This window comes from Vombatus ursinus, unplaced genomic scaffold (genome assembly GCF_900497805.2).
Source record: "Vombatus ursinus unplaced genomic scaffold, bare-nosed wombat genome assembly UNPS02014786.1, whole genome shotgun sequence".
Taxonomy (NCBI): domain Eukaryota; kingdom Metazoa; phylum Chordata; class Mammalia; order Diprotodontia; family Vombatidae; genus Vombatus; species Vombatus ursinus.
This window is the reverse complement of record NW_020954564.1, coordinates 47,124,391-47,131,530: the sequence shown is the minus strand read 5'-3', so window position 1 is coordinate 47,131,530 and position 7,140 is coordinate 47,124,391.

Below are 7,140 nucleotides of genomic sequence, written 5' to 3'. Positions count from 1 at the left end.
AGAAGAAGAAGAAGAAGAAGAAGAAGAAGAAGAAGAAGAAGAAGAAGAAGAAGAAGAAGAAGAAGAAGAAGAAGAAGAAGAAGAAGAAATTGTTCTTCCTAATCTGTAAAATGGGATAATAACACCTACCCCCCCCAGGGTTGTTGTGAAGATCAAATGAGATAATATATGTAAAATAGTTAGCATAATGCCTGCCCTATACATGCTAAGCACCATGTAAATGTTAGCTATAATTGTTTTCCTTATTATTAATTTATATATCATTTTGGTTTTCAAAGCACTGTACATGTGATTTCATTTATTGTTTTGTTGATTATCTAGATTTACAAAAGTGATGGAGAAAATGTAAATAAGGGGGGGAAAGGAAGGGAATAAGCACCTGCTATATCCTAGGCATCATGCTAAATGCTCTACACAAATTTATTGCTGAGCCTTACAATAACCCCGTGAGGTTGGTTCTATTGTAATCCCCATTTTACAGATGAAGAAATTGAGGCTTAGAAAGGTTAAATGAATTGCTCAGGGTCACGAAGCCAGTAAGTGTCTGAGGTAGGATTTGAACTTGTCTTCCTAACTCCAATTCAGAATACTTACCTAGCTGCACCACTTTAGCTGCCACTATATTGTAATCCTTAAAGTGCTATGAAAATGTGAGTCATTATTGTAATCTCCAGTGAGGATTCATTTGAAATATAATAGAATATTAGTATTATATATATGTGTTATAATATATTATATATAAATTATAATAGAATGATAGGATTTTAGAGCTAGAATTTATTTTAGAGGTCATCTAGTTCAAACCTCTCACTTTGTAGATTATGATGCTGAGGCCCTCCTCAGGGAGGGAGAATAACTTGTCAAGGATTGTACGGGAGTGGAGCTGAGATTTGAACCCATGTTCCCTGACTCTACAGCTACCACCATACTCAGATGCTATATAATATCCTACGGCTCTTTAATCAGCCTCATTGTCTACTTTCAACAACAGTGTCTTTCCTTTAGGAAGAGTGGCAAGAAGAAAAACATGCTAATGGACTTACACATTCATTCCCCTCCCACTCATCCATTCTTCTAGGGACAGCCTTTTTTTCTTCACCATCTCTTCATTGTCATGTCAAATGGGATATGTTTTGCTTTAAGATAGCTTTATACAATATATGAATATGAAACTACCCTCTCCCCTTAAACACCTGGGGCCCAAGGATCATATGGCTTGAGGGCTGCTTTCCTTAAGTCTACAGAAAGGTAGCTTGTAACTCTATTAATTATCCAGCCAGAGAGAGTACAATGTTAGACATGCCCACCAGGTGGTGCTCTACTTGAGCCAGCAGGCTAGTCTTCATTTTTTCTTTTTTTTCCTGGAGCTTGGCTCAGATAGTCCTTGCAGGAGGCTTTTAGAAGATACTTAGCCTGCAACCACCTAGGCTATTCCTCCTCCTATCAAACACATAATGTCACTGCAGTGGAGGCACTAATTAGTATGGATTAACACCTCCTGAGTCTAAAATTAATCTAAGGGATGAACTGTAATATTGCTCAAAATATTAAAATATGAAATTTGTTGTCTATACCTAATTTGTAAGCACCAGACTTGTCTGTGTTCCTTTCTTATATTTAATTTACTTCTGCATTCACAGATTCAAAGGCCACATGCTCTGATCAAATAGTTTATTGTAAATGGAATAAAGTAAAAAAAAAAACAATCCTAAATCATGTGATCATTTATGGAGGTTTCTGCTTCCAACCATCTCCTAAAACTCCTCATGGTTGCCTCTCCAGATCTTTCGGTAAGGTTGAGGAGGCATCTTGACCACAATCAACCATGGATTCATTGTAAAGGTAGAAGGGAAAAGGACATCCATTCCCTGTCTCAGGATAATGGGCTAGAGGCAAGGGGAATCCATTTCTCCTAGCTCACCAGCTCAATAGGATGCTGAATAGCTGGTAATCTACCACTTTGAGTCTTTACCTCCAGGCTGGGCTGGCTTTCATTTACCTTGCTGTCATTTTGCTATGTTTACTGACTCTATGAGTTGTGATCTCTGCACTTCTATACTCTTTGGTAACTGGCCACTTGCTTTGACTTCTCTCATGGAAGTCTGGAATGGCAAGGCCATTTAATAATAAAATAGCAATAGCTTGCATTTATATAGCACTTGTAGGTTTGCAACACATTCTACAAATATTATCTAGTTTTATCCTCATAGCAATCCTGGGATGGGAGGTAGTTGCTATTATTATCTCTGTTTTACAGATGAGGAAGCTGAGGCAGAAAGTGGTTAAGTGGCTTGTTCAGAGTCACACAGATATTAAGTAGCTGAGGCTGGATTTGAACTCATGTCTTTGAGTCCAGGGTCCACATTGTACCACCTATCCATTGTACCACCTAGCTGCCTCTATTCTGAAGAAATACAGAAAGTAAATAATGGACATTGCAGTGTCCAGGTTGAGTATTCCTCTCTTATTGTATGACTTCCTGCCCCGTAGCCCACTCAGGGCAGGACAGCTTCTGCCATCCTCTTTCTGACCTAGAGGGAAAGGATTGGAGCAGTCTCATTTTTGGTGGGGTGTCACACAAATTGTGCTCTGTGCACACAGAGGGCCCTAGGGGTCTTTAAAAGTGATACAGAGGCATTGGCAATATGAAACTTTTATTGTACAAAAAAGACAAACTAGTAAGTGATACACTTTATGAAAGTCAAGTTTACTCGCATTCTGCTGAGCAGAACTGATGGAAGTCACATAACCAAACCTACTGGGGCCACTACCAATTCATATAGTTTAATCTCAACTGGACCCTTACTGCTTTAAGCAGTACTCCTACTCCTCTCTAATTGCTTCTTTAGCCCACTCCCCACAAAGGCTGTGCCAAACCTTCTCTCCTCTAGTGTCCTCTATGACACCTGTCCCACCCTCTTAGCTAAGGACCCTGCCTCATACTTTAGTGAGAAAATAGAGACCATCTATCACTCCCTCTCCTCCCCTTCCCTACATCTTAAAATTCCTTATCATCATCCCCCATTCTCTCCTCCATTACTCTAATCTGATTGTTAGATCAAAAAATATAAACAGTTTAGCTGTTTTCCCTTGCAGAATTTCTAACTGATAGTTAGACTAGATGGGCCATTCTAAATCTCTTCCCACAGCCCCTTCATCTCCTCTCTTTGGCTTTATCCTCTTTAAAGCAAATTGAATGATTTTTAAAAATCTGAAAAGAACTAAATTGGGTACCTTTCACAGCTATAGCTAAGAAAAGAAGGTTCTTTTTTTTCCATCAGCCAATCTGCATGGTGTGAGATGAAACCACAAATCGTTTTAATTTTCATTCCTCTTAATATTGAAGCATGTTGTTAAATAGCCATTTATATTTTGCATTTCTTTTGGGAACTGTTTCTTTATGTTGTTTGATGTCAAACTATTGCAGTCCCTACGTATTAAAACATATATTGATATATTTCATTTTCATATCGTCTTCATTCTGAATATATCTCTCCTCTTCTCCTACCCAACAAGCCATCTCTTAACAAAGGATGAAAAGGCAAGAGATAAAACAAAGGTTTGGCAAAACTAATCAACACATCAACCAAATCTTACAGTATACAGAGTATTCCACCCTCATAGATGCTTACTTTATGAAGAAGGAAGGAATGAAGGTTCATTTTCTCAGCATTTCTCCAGGGTCAAGCTTGGTCTCATTATGATTATGTAGCATTCATTTTTAATATTTTGTTCTTTCCTTTACACTGTTTTAGTCTGTGTTTTTCTGGTTCTCTTTCTCTTATTTTGCATTAGTTCATATAATCTCATAAAACTCTGAATAGTTCATATTCATCATGATTTAGAGCAGAGTAATATTCTATTCTATTCCAGAAGCATTGTGGTCTAGTGAATAGAGTATTGGACTTGGAATCCATAAGACCTGGGGTCATATCCTGCCTCCGACACTTACTAGCTATGTGACCGTGGGCAAATCACTTAACCCTATTTGCCTCAGTTTCCTCATCTGTAAAATGATCTCGAGAAAGAAATGGCAAATCACTCCAGTACCTTTGTCAAGAAAATCCCAAAAGGTGTCACAAAGAGTTGGACACAACTGAAACAACTGAACAACAACAACTTAATGACTTCTAAGGTCCCTTCCAGCTCTAAATCTGTGATCCTATGATCTATGAATGTGCCATGTTTTATTCAGTCTAGCCCTATTTGATGAGCATCTGCTTTGTTTCCATGTCTTTTGCTACCAAAAAAAAAGTGCCTTGATGTGAATATTTTGGTTTGCGGGACACTTCTTTCTGTCTTGATCCTATGGACCAAACAATATGGACATTTTAGTCACTTTCTTAGTATTATTTCATTGCTTTTCAGAATGGTTGGAACAATTCACAGCTCTAACAAAAGTATATTAGTGTACTTACCTTTCCACAATTCCTCCAACAACTGTTTCCATATTTTGTCATCTTTTCCAGTTTGCTGGATATGAGGCAAAATCTCAGAATTGTTTTGATTTGTATTTCTCTCCTTAATAGTTATTTGAAGCAATTTTTCATGTTGTTGTTTATCATTTATATGCATATTTTAAAGAACTATTTGTCCATATCTTTTGACTATTTATCTACTGGGGAATAGTTCTTAGTCTTATACGTATGTGTTAGTCTCCTATATATCTTGGATTTCAGGCCTTTATCAGAGATATTTGATGTAAAGATCTTTTCCCAATCAGCAACTTCCTTTCTTAGTTGCATTGATTTTGTTCAAATAAAAGCTTTCAAATTTCATTTAATCAAAATTATCTAATAATTTTTGCAGTCATTTTATTCAGGAGCGTGGTGGAGCCAACTAGGTTTGGCTCTTGAGAGCTGAGCTGATGTGTTAAGTTTTCAGTGTGAGCATTTTTACCTCAGAAATCAACAAATGCTGCAAATCAGGGTTACTTTGTTGATTATCTAGATTTAAGAAAGTGATGGAAAAATGTGAATAATACAGATCAAACTTAAAAATGTGTCATGAATACATTTTTTTGGAGAGTCAGTTAGTTGTTAAACATATGCCAGGTAGATGAATAGATACAGATATATACATATACATGTATCCCTGTGTATCCATATGTGTATATACTTTCGTAATATTCTAGCCAAAATGTACCCCCTTTCTATTACCCCAGCGTGGTCTGGCCTCCTCTCTACCTCTGTGTTTTTACTCACACTAACCTCCATGACTAACACGCATCCTCTTCATATTCCAATCTGTTGAAATGCTTCTTTTCCATTTATATAAGTGCTTTAAACTTTGCAAAGCACTTTATACATGTTATTTAATTTGATCCAGAAACTATTTGAACTAGTTAGGTGCTATTATTATCCTCACTTTACAGATGAGCCTTAGTTTCAAGGCCATGAGAAATTAAGTGACTTGCCCAGGGTCATACAGTTACTGTGTCTGAGGCAAGATTTGAACCCAGGTCTTCCTGACCCCAAGTACAGTGAATTACCAACTGTGTCACCTAGCTGCCAATCCAAATGCCAGATATTAAAATTATCTGAAGATGTTCCATTCCTCTTATTAGACTGTATGATCTGAGGGCAGAGATGGTGCTTTATTTACCTTTTGTATCCCCACCTTTTAAAAAAAATTTAATAGTATTTTATTTTTTTCAGTTACATGTAAAGACAATTTTCAACATTCATTTTTTGAAAGATTTTGAATTCTAAATTTTTCTCCTTCCTTCCCTCCTCCCCCCACCCTCAAGACAGCAAGCAATCCGATATAAGTTATACATGTAAAATCAAGTAAAACGTATTTCCACATTAGTCATGTTATGAACAGAACAAAAGGAAAAAAATACACAAAAAACCCAACAACAAAAATAGTATGCTTCAATCTGTATTCAGACTTCATCAGTTCTTTCTTTGGATGTGTGTATTTCCATCTTTGAAAGGAGGATTGAATTTACAAAAATTTGATTGACACATAACATTTCAGGAAAACACCTGTTGGTTCAAAAAGAGAGCACCATCTACAATAAAAACCTGGGATCTCGTGTTACTTCTGCCACCATCATGACCTTGGGCAGTCTCTTCCTTTCTCAGTGTCAGTCCTGTGTATAATTCTGTAGCACTTGGTATTGCAATTTGCCGGTGGGTCTCTGTAGGTCTCTTTTTTCAGCAAATATGACTCGCCTCACTCTGGTATCTGGGTTGTTGAGAGGGAACATGTAGTAATGTTGATTCTGCATAGAAGAAAAATAGCAAAGCTCACATTTCTATGGTGCCTCAAGCTTGGTAAAACACTTGCCTCCCAATATCACTAAGTAGTCATTAATGCAAGGCTGTTCTTTGCATTTTATAGATGTGGAATATCTGGTTCAGAGAGAAGTTACTTATAGGATCATAGGATTTAAACTAGATTGGACCATAGCATAAAGTAAGAAGACAACAAGCATTTATTAAGTAATTACTATGTGCCAGGCTGTGCACTAAGTCCTAGGCATAAGAAGACAAGTAGAAAGAAAATCCTTGCTCTCAAGGAGCTTACATTCTAATGGGGGAAGACAGTACATAAAAGAGAGAGGAAAATTAAGAGGAAGGGAGGAAGGAAACCATGGTGGCGAAAGCATAGCAGGGAGATGAATGAAGCCTGGCTGACCTGGGTTCATCTTCCAAATGGAGGCCCTGGCCAGAACTCACCACTGAGAGAAAGGGGCTGGCATGGAAGAGAGGTGTTTCAGAGTGAGAGACTTCAAGCACTGAGGGATGTTCAGGGCTAGAAGGGGAGTGAGAATGACTGGCCTGTGCCCATCCTCAAAATGAAGACCCCATGCAAACAATTGGAAATTGAGAGGATGCCCATTAATTGGAGATGACTGAGCAAGTTGTGGTATATGAATGTAATGGAATACTATTGTGCTATAAGAATGATGAACAGGCTGACTTCAGAAAAACCTGGAAAGACTTGTGTGGTCTGATGCTGAGTAAAGTGAGCAGAACCAAGAGAACATTGTACATAATAACAGCCACATTGTGCGATGACTAATATTGATAAACTTAACCCTTCCCAGCAATACAAGGATCTAAGACATCTCCAAAGGCCTCATGACGGAAAATGCTATCCACATCCAAAGAAAGAATTAGGGAATTTGAA